This window comes from Trachemys scripta, chromosome 2 (assembly GCF_013100865.1).
Source record: "Trachemys scripta elegans isolate TJP31775 chromosome 2, CAS_Tse_1.0, whole genome shotgun sequence".
NCBI classification, from domain to species: Eukaryota; Metazoa; Chordata; order Testudines; family Emydidae; genus Trachemys; species Trachemys scripta.
In genome coordinates, this window is record NC_048299.1 from 44,834,484 (window position 1) to 44,844,383 (window position 9,900).

The window sequence follows — 9,900 nt, forward strand, 5'->3', positions numbered from 1 at the left end:
CACAATGAAGTTGTGACAGTTTATACCAGCTGAGGGTCTGCCCTCCTGGGCCCCTGTTTCCATATGTGTAAAATCAGAATACTTCCCTGTCTCACAGGTGTTGTCTGACTAAATCATTACGTACTCAGAAGGTGCTCAGGTAGGGACCGACCCATACAAGAATCAAGATAGAGATTAAATTGACTAGAATAAAAACTTTGTCAATGAATAGTGAGACTTAATAAACTGTGTGCCAAATCAGTAAATATTTTACTCCATGTATTAACTTTAAACTTGGCAGAATTTTATTTTAATACACATTAATTCATGTGATGTGGCGAGAGTTTCTGCCTCAACTTTGTACTTCATGTTAAACCCTTAATTTACAACACAAGAGTGTCAGTAGATATGGAAGCACAGTAGTAGTCAGACACTTTTTTGTCAGAAAATGTATATGAGCTAATTGTTACTTTTATTGTTAACCTTGCTTTGGAAAGAAAAGAGTTTGAGCATCTGTGTAGGAATTCAGCAGAAGAATGAATTTTATATCTAAATAGAATTTTGGAACTTTAAAATTTCACACAGACTAAATAACTCTTGACTCCTCTCTCTTTTCCATACCACAAAAGAAATAGGATTTACACCCGAAGCTGAGCCCATACAGTATTCATCATCCTGTCATCCAAAATTCCATTCGCAACTTCTAACGTGAAACTTTCACTTAGATTAAACCATTTTTTACCCTCATCAAAAAACAATTGCAGTTCAGTTCATTTTGAAATTGTGGTCTCTTGTGTCAATGAATCAGCCATAAAGCAAGATCTTGAACAAGGAGTTCTTGGAATAAATAGAACTGGTTCAGAAAGGATCATTGTAAAATTTCATCCCTGTGGTTAAAATAAGGCACTTGAATATTTTTACTGTGGTCTATTGCATACAAATATTTAATGTCTTTTGGCTTAATTTAATTTGCTGCTGTTAACTTGGTGGCTACCAGCCAAAGATATAAAAGACAATGGGAGTGGGAGGGGGGAAGCAGCACCATCAACCAAGCTAATGGGCTTTATTTTTATAGTAAATTAATCTGTGCATCAGCTAATTATATACAACACACACAAACCACGTTAAGAACATTAAAGTTGCAAAGTCACACCTGTGCAACCTCAATTTGACCCTGTTGCTGCTGCTGTCCTCCTGCTTGGTTGCTATGGCTGGGGAATTTGTGGGGGGGAGTGGCAGGACATCTTCCCTCCACCCCATCCGTTCCCCCACCTCTCCTAGTGTCTGCCTGCCTGCCCTGGGGCTGCAGCAGCATTATTGTTGTATTCCTTCTTTGAAAGCACATGTGGATATACATGCTCCCCCTTGGACCTTCTTTCCCCTTTCCACCTCAGCTTGCTTCGGGCCGCTGGGCCTCTTTTCCTTTCCTCTGCCTGCCCTCCTCTCTTGCAGTTTGCTGCCCTGTCCCCAGTTTCCCCTCATGATTCATTCATTTCCCACCCCCACTTGCATGTTCCCTTCCCTTTGTAGCCTGCTTCCTCATGCCCCCCCTCGTGGTTTGCTGGCACCTCCTCCCCCACCGCCCATCATCTGTTATCTCCTTCTGATGTGCTCCCTTCCTCTCCCTCTCTCGTATGCCCCCCCCTCTGTCTCTGATTGTTGCCTGCCTCCCTCAGACCCGCTTGCCTTGTGCCCCCACATATACCTCCACATGTGTGATTTCCACCCCATTTCCCTCTGTTTTTGTTTAATTCCCCCACTCATTGCACTCCCCCCCTTACATGCCCTCTCACTCCCAGTCCAGCCAGAGGAACCAATTCCCCCCATTACTGCAATCCCCCTTCGCCCCTTCATTTATGTGATTAATGCCCCAGTTCATATTTGCAATCCCCCACTCAGCCTCATGTGAGCAGTTACCCTCCATTCCTCCCCTGGCCCTATGTTTTTATCATTCCCCCTCCCCCCATGCCCCGCTGGTTGTTCCTGTCACTTGCCCTTCAGGCCGGATCCCCACACAGCCACAGGTGAGGCTTCTGCTCTTGACTTTGTCCACGAAAGGGAGGAGGAAAACAGGCAGGGGGACCTCCAGCCACCATTGATGTCTCCGCTGCCGCGCCTCCCCCCGCAGCTTTCTCTCACATCTACCCCCATGGCTACCACCAATATTTCTGTCAACACCATCACCCTCCCCCCGTTGGGATGATGGTAGAAAGAGCGGGCAGAGATTCCACTGCCACAAACACCTCTACCACTGGTGTCTGCTTGGTCAGCAAGGAGGGCCAGGGCAGAGAAAAGGGCAAGAACTCCCCCTGACAGGCTCCTATGGTAGTAGGCACTAATGCTGTGGCCACTCCTCCCCATGCCATCCCTTCTGCCAACTCCATGGGCACCTACAAACTGAGTTTTTCTCAAGGGTGGCCAAATTTGGGCAGAATGTCACAGGGTTGGCAAAAGGCCACCACCTGACAAATTGAGTCTCTGCTCCAAAGCATTGGGGAATTGCAACTTCTCAGTATAACACCTGTAAGAATATTTTTAATGTGGAAAAACAATGTATTGTTCCCTAACCTTTTTCCCTATCCTAGGAAAAAGCTCAACTGTTTTTGATAAATCTTTCCAGAAAATTTCAGCCTAAAGCAGACAAACAATGTGGAAAAGTTCAGCCCAAATGTTTAAATTTTGGCAAAGTTACGAAAAGCTGAAGATAGGATCTTATAATGGGAAGCATCGCGCAACCTTAAAAATAGGTTTTGTTCCCAGCTCCACCTAGAATACACAAAATACCCTTACAAAAATTGAAGTTGCAAAGTCATACACGCAAAAATTAGGAAATGCCCAAATTAAGGTTGAATTGAAAACAAGAGTAGAAGGAAGCTGTAAAGGATAAAGCGTGGGTGGAGTGAAAGGAGATAAAGGTGAGGGTTTAAGGTTGCCTTTGGCTTTGAAAACTATGCAAGGAATTAAAATTTGATGTGAAAGGCAAGGGAAGGATACATGTGAAAAAGGATGAGACAATTTGAGCAGAACTTGATATTGTGTCAAACTGTAATCCAGGTTAATAACATTAAAAATATAATGGTCACAGAACTAGGGAGATCATAATCACTATTTGAACAGATAATAGGTTATTAAAATGTGTTCTAGAAGTNTATGAGATGGCCTTTTAAAAAAAAAAAAAAAAAAAAAAAAAAAAGCCCGGAGAGTTTGAGAGCATTTGGGCTAAGTGCTGGCTGAAAAGGGACTTGGAACAGTGAGCAAAGGAACTGGCTTCTGCTGTGTTTAGGGAGTCAGGCCTTTGTATGTTCTTTTAAATAAACAGGTTTGCTTCCAAGAAATATCTGATTCCAGCATCATCAGTTTTTCCTCCTAACCAAAGCAACCTGCTAGACCCCAAATTTTGTTTAAGTACTCAGGTCAAAAAGGGTGTAACAATACCTACCTACTTTTTAATGGCTTTTTTCCCCAAAAGAAAAATATTCTCCAGAAAATGCCTGTATAACAGTTGAAACCATTTGTGCAGAGAACTCTTCACAGTCAGTTCATTAAAGTTTTCAAATGAGTTATACTAAACTTTCCAATCAAAATAGGTCAATGAGAATCATTCCCTGTTTTGTCTTCTGGAATGGATCCAAAACAAAAATGAATTGTACCTGCTAAGCACCCTAAAGCTACTTTGTTGTCAGCTTGTCACAATGTGCCGTATAAAAATAATAAAGCCAAGAATAATTGCACTTCTTTCCCAAACTGTTGCAGAAGATGACTAAATTTGCAACTGCTTCCCTTTAAGCATAACGGGTCAAATGCATTCCTGGTGGAACTCCATTGCAGTCAGTGAAGTTACAACAGGAATGAATTGAGCCCAATAATTTTAAATATTTTCCACTCATTTATGCAATGTTTATTGAGTCCTGTATATAGTGGAGCGTGTCTGTTAAGTTTAACACTATTCAGGAGGGATTATCCTTATTTTCATACGGTGAAATTCACCCCCTGAGAGCGCATGCTTAAGGCCTTCCACAGCATGGCAGCCTAGCAGTTGTACTGCGCAGTTGGACTAGCTGCACTGGGGGGGTATCATTGCACACCGTGGATGAAGGCTCCACTTTGGCCAGCAAGTTACCCAACACATCTGCCATCAAGGGAGATGGTGACCAGGATTTGGGCTATCTGTGGGTAATGATAAGGGAAGAGAGAAAAATTTCATCCCATTGGTTCTGAGAGAATCTTCACCCCTTTTGGTTCATTGTTTCCCAGAGCCAATTTTATGACTGACTTGAAAGTAAGTGTAAAAATGCTCTGAATGTTTCCCATCACATTTTAAATTGCACAAACAGGGGTGCTGAGAGCCATTGAACCAAACTGTAAACCCAGTATATGATGGAAACCACTTCAAGTCAGGTGAGGCAGCAGCACCCCTAATTCCTGCATCTATGTGCACAAACCTGAAAGATGGTCTGCAAGTTCTTTGGAACCAGGCATCCGGAACAATCTGATGTATTGCGTTAGTATATGCTGTGGAAGGAACTTCAGCCCCTCACTTGCCCAGAATTGCACAATATCATAAGCAAACCAATTCTTTTTCAGCTTGTGTTAAACTTTGGGTCTTTGCCACTGTAAATGACTCTGAGGCAATCCTAGTTATTAATATCTATGAAGTCCTTATGTTGCAAAGCTGTGCTTTCCTAACTCACCTCCTGAATAAGTCAGTGTTGCAAGATATCTGACAAAACTGGTTAATTTTGCAGTTTCTCCCCCAAAAATCTCCCAAGGGCTGAATGTCTGCAGACACCTGTTATATTACAAGTCATTCAAACAGGCTCAGCCAACAAAACTTAGATTTACTGCGTGTGGGTGACGAGATCTATTTTACTTATAGCCAATTTGAAAACTAAACATTGCAGCAGCCACAAACTCAGAAGTGGTTATGATAATGGTGCAAGCACAGAAATAACATCATGTCCAAAGAGAAGTGTTTCTATGCATATTGACTATATGAGAATATGTCCATGTATGCTGTCCTTGTAGTTCCAAAACCATTCATTTCCATGTCCTATGGCTGACTCCTTACAGACATACAAGGAGAGCATTCAACTTCCAAAAGACCCCAGATCCAATGAGTAACATTTTTGGATCCAGTTAAGACTATTTACAATGCTGATTTCATTATCTGGTAAAAAAGTGAACATGCTATATGGTAAGATATGCATAGGAGAGAATGTATAAAAAATGCAAAGTAAACCTCCTTTTTATTGCCACACAGTGGGTGGATATGTTACAGTTATGTATGTATTTTGCACCATATTTAACCCAGCCACTAAAGGGTTCTATATATGTATGCAGATGAGCTAAACTCAGAAAATGTATGGGTGAGCTGAACAAGCATCTATGTGAATTGTTGTCTTTCTATTGGCTTAAAGTGGACAGGACTAGTAAAAAGTGGCAGCTTGTCCTACTCCATAGCTACCTGTGGCTGGGCTGAATTTGTTTTAGTCTGGAGACAATTGTGTGAAAGCTACTAGAAAGAGAAGCTTCTAGCTCTGAACACAGTTTGCTCTTGTGATCTCTGTGTCCCCATGTTTATTTAAAGTTAAGCAATTGTTAAGGAAATTCAAGTGGAGACTTCATTATTCTTCATTAAACAATTCTCCAAAGCCTCAAAGTAGTAAAGCAGTTGCTTTTTTTTTCTCTTTATGGGGCAGGGTTTATATCATCTTTAAAGGACCATTGGTTGTTGAAATGATTCTATAGTTGCTAATAATATGGTAAATATCTGTTCAGAAACTGGGAGTTTCTTCTTTTGTTTATTGGGACTATTTCATGGGTAGGCCCTACCAAATTCACAACCATGCAAAACACATCATGGACTGTGAAATCTGGTCTCCCCCCATGAAATCTGGTCTTTTGTGTGCTTTTACCCTATATACTATACTGATTTCATGGGGGAAACAGCATTTCTCTAATTGGGGGTCTTGGCCCAAAAAGGAATTGCAAGGGGGTCGCAAGTTTATTTTAGAGGTGTCGCAGCATTCTGTGCTGCCTTTAGAGCTGGGTGGCTGGAGAGCAGTGGCTGCTGACCAAGGGCCCAGCTCTGAAGGCAGCATTGCAGAAGTAAGGGTAGCAATACCATACCACGCCATCCTTACTTCTGCACTGCTGCTGCTCTCCTACCACCCAGCTCTGACGGCAACGCTGCTGCCAGCAGCAGTGCAGAAGTAAGGGTAGTAGTACTGCAACCCCCTTACAATAATCTTGTGACCCCTCCCCCCCGCGGGTCCCATTTGGGTCAGGACCTCTAGAATTACCATTTAAATTCAATTTAAAATCTGAAATCATGAAATTTACAATTTTCAAATTCCTATGACCATGACATTAATCAAAATGGACAGTGAATTTGGTAGGGCCCTACCCATGGGTATATTTGGTAAGTGAATAGTCTGGAGTTGGGCAAAGCAGAAACTGCCTCTAACAAATTGAACAAAAATACAGTCTGTGTGTACGTATAAATACATGGTTGCAAATACCAGATTTTGTGTGTGTATGTACATATAATCCATTAAATAGTACATTAGTATTATATAATGTACATGCATGGATTTCAATATGCAGAATTTGGTATTTGCAGCCAGACCTCTAACTTCCATGTATTAATATTTACAAAATAAGAAGTGTGTGATCATGCTGCCGACTCTGCATATCCAATGGAAAATTCTGAGGAAGTAGTCAGAGAGTCTTCATTAAATACATGTTAAATTGCTGATTAGTTGTAACAGGTGATATAGCATCACTGTTAAACAGTAGATCCAAAATGAATACTTTCTGATGTAACCCTCATGCCCTCAACTTCCTTAATGAGAATTGTTTAATAGTGGTCACAGTGAATAAAGAAAAAAGTTATCAAATGTAGTATGTGTGTTGACTACCACCTCACTTGAAGGCCAAATCCAACATTGGATCTTTAAGAATGATATTAGACAGAAACAGGATTACCCTGTTTGATTTTTCAGAAAGCTTCAATAGTCTGAAATAGAATTTAGAGTATATCTAAATTCTACATATTGAAATCATGCCTGTACATTACACAGACACATTACTTATGTACTATGTATTACAATACTGCTGCAGCATTTAACAATGATTAATTATTGATTTGTCTGGAATTGATTGCAAAGTTAACTGACATTTAAGATCCATGTATTGCTTCAATGGGGCTTGTGATTATGCAGCCCCACCTGGGGTATCCTCCAGTGGTAGGCCATGGCATGGCCCTTGTGCCTGCCTCAGTCTCCCCTTTCTTCCAGAGTCCCTAGTAATTCCACACAGGCTTTGAGTATAAATAGCCCTTTGTGGGGTTAATTCATTACAATCATAAACCAGAATTCCCCAGCACAGTGCAAACAATACATTCACTCTTTCAAATCCCAGTAGTCCATCAACACCAAGTACAGCTCTGGCATCTCTCAGCAACCTCATCTCAGATACGGCATCTCTCACGGTGCCTCTCACCATATCTTGCCCCAGCTCCTCTAGCTGAGGTGCTTCACTACCCTGCTTCATTCTAAGGTCTGGCTCTAGTTCTTGCTTGGAGATGTCATTCCTCCATTGTTCCCCAGCCTTCAGCCATCTCTGGCTTCAGCCCTCCAGCTCAGAGATCTAGCAGGCATTGTCCTCTGCTGCGCTGAGCCTTCAGCTCTCTCTGGCCTTGGTAGGGTGACCAGATGTCCCAATTTTATAAGGACAGTCCCGATTTTGGGGTCTTTTTTCTTGTATAGGCTCCTATTACCCCCCACCCCCATCCCGATTTTTCACACTTGTTGTCTGGTCACCCTAGGCCTTGGACTCCCAAATGGCCTTCCTGCCTTTTCTGATCTGGCTCCACTGTTCAACCAGGGACTCACCCACTCCCTTCTTCAGAGGCATCCCTTCCCTGAAGCTTTCAACCTAGCTCTGTTCTCCTGAGCTCCCCCTGTAGACATTATTGCCTTTGGGCTGTCTCTCATTTATAATTCCATGGGGCAGCCCTACCCCCTCATTACACCAAACTAGGGGACAAGTGGACTGGGAAAAGAACTGGGCTCAATTTCATTTAAAGAGCCAGCTATTCTGTTACAGGGGTACTCTTCTGAGTAATTGCTTACCCATGTGAGGGGGGGGCATAATCTTGCCCTTAAAAAGCACATGCATTTGATATTAATAAGGATTTATCTTTGTGCACCATGTACAGGTGCAGTATGGCTCTGTATATACAAGTGTTGTGTTTCAGAGTTACAGCCGTGTTAGTCTGTATCCGCAAAAAGAAGAACAGGAGTACTTGTGGCACCTTAGAGACTAACAAATTTATTAGAGCATAAGCTTTCGTGGACTACAGCCCACTTCTTCGGATGCATATAGAATGGAACATATATTGAGGAGATATATATACACACATACAGAGAGCATAAACAGGTGGGAGTTGTCTTACCAACTCTGAAAGGCCAATTAATTAAGAGAAAAAAAAAAAAAACTTTTGAAGTGATAATCAAGCTAGGCCAGTACAGACAGTTTGATAATAGGTGTGAGAGTACTTACAAGGGGAGATAGAGTCAATGTCTGTAATGGCTCAGCCATTCCCAGTCCCAGTGTTGTGTGTTAGTCCACAGGAATTCCATTGTTGCACGGTATATTGTAAAGGTTCAATTATTACAAAGTGCTGGTGATGAAGCATAATACAGTCGCACACTCCAAGGGTTAGCTAATGTGTATACACAAATACATACTCCTTGCTGCTTGGAAAAATGCCTCCTCTGAAATACCAGGGTCAGAGAAAAGGCAGAACAAAACTGCAAGTGTACTGTAAGTCAGTACAATCAACCAATCACACACTGAACAAATTGATATCTAGATCAGTTCTGAGCCCAAAAGGAGATGAACCCTCTCTCACTGGTAGAATTGTCTACTTGAGTTAAAAAGTCTACTTGAGTGTTTACACTTGTTGATTTCTTTAAGCAAAGACCAATACAACTGTGTGAATGAGTTTGACCATGAGCTGCTTCATGCCTCCAAGCTGCCAACTTCTGTCTCCTTATGAGCTGTTAGAATGTTTAAGCAGCCAAATGATCCAACTGGCTGAGTGTTCTTGGGTGTTTTATATTTAAACTACACAAAACTGTGGCCATGAATTGTAATATCTCTTAGCTCCACTACCTTTTTAAATAATGGCATCTCCTTGGTGCTTCAGTATTGTCTAATAGGGTGTTTATTTCAATTTATTTACAGAACTTTTATTCTGGGAAATAGAAATGATCTTGTTGTTTTTAGTGAGATTGTTACTGCTGCTGTTGCTATTCACTGATGGAAATATCCTGAGCAGATATGCTAAACTAGGTGAAATGTATATATTTTGCCTACTAGCTACTAAGAGAATTTATACTGATAATGGCTGTGTCTGGCTTTAGAGGAACAAGTCTATAGCTGAGCGACGTTCATGAATACTTACAGAAGCAGCATGTCACATTGGAGAGGGCACTGGCCAGTCATGAGTTGTATTCCAGTTTCTGGCACTAACTTGCTGTGTGATGTTAGGAAATTCACCTTATTTCTCTGGGTTTTAGTTTGTCCATCTCTAAACTGAGTAGTGATATTTGCCATCTTCTATAAAGTGCACTGGAATCTTCAGTTGTTGTTTCAGGACATATTTTTCAAACAGTGGCAGGGATATTAATGCCACCCTTTCTAATGGTAATCAGCAACTAATGCTCCAGACCAGGCTTCCATAATCATAGAAATGTGGGACTGGAAGTGACCTTGAGTGGCCATCAACTATGGTTGATATTATTCCTAGAAGTATCAGTACAACACATTAAGCTGCTACTTCCAGGAATAATAACACCGCATCGTGAATGTAAGATAAGCAAATAAGAATGCGAGTGATTCTCAAGTGATTTA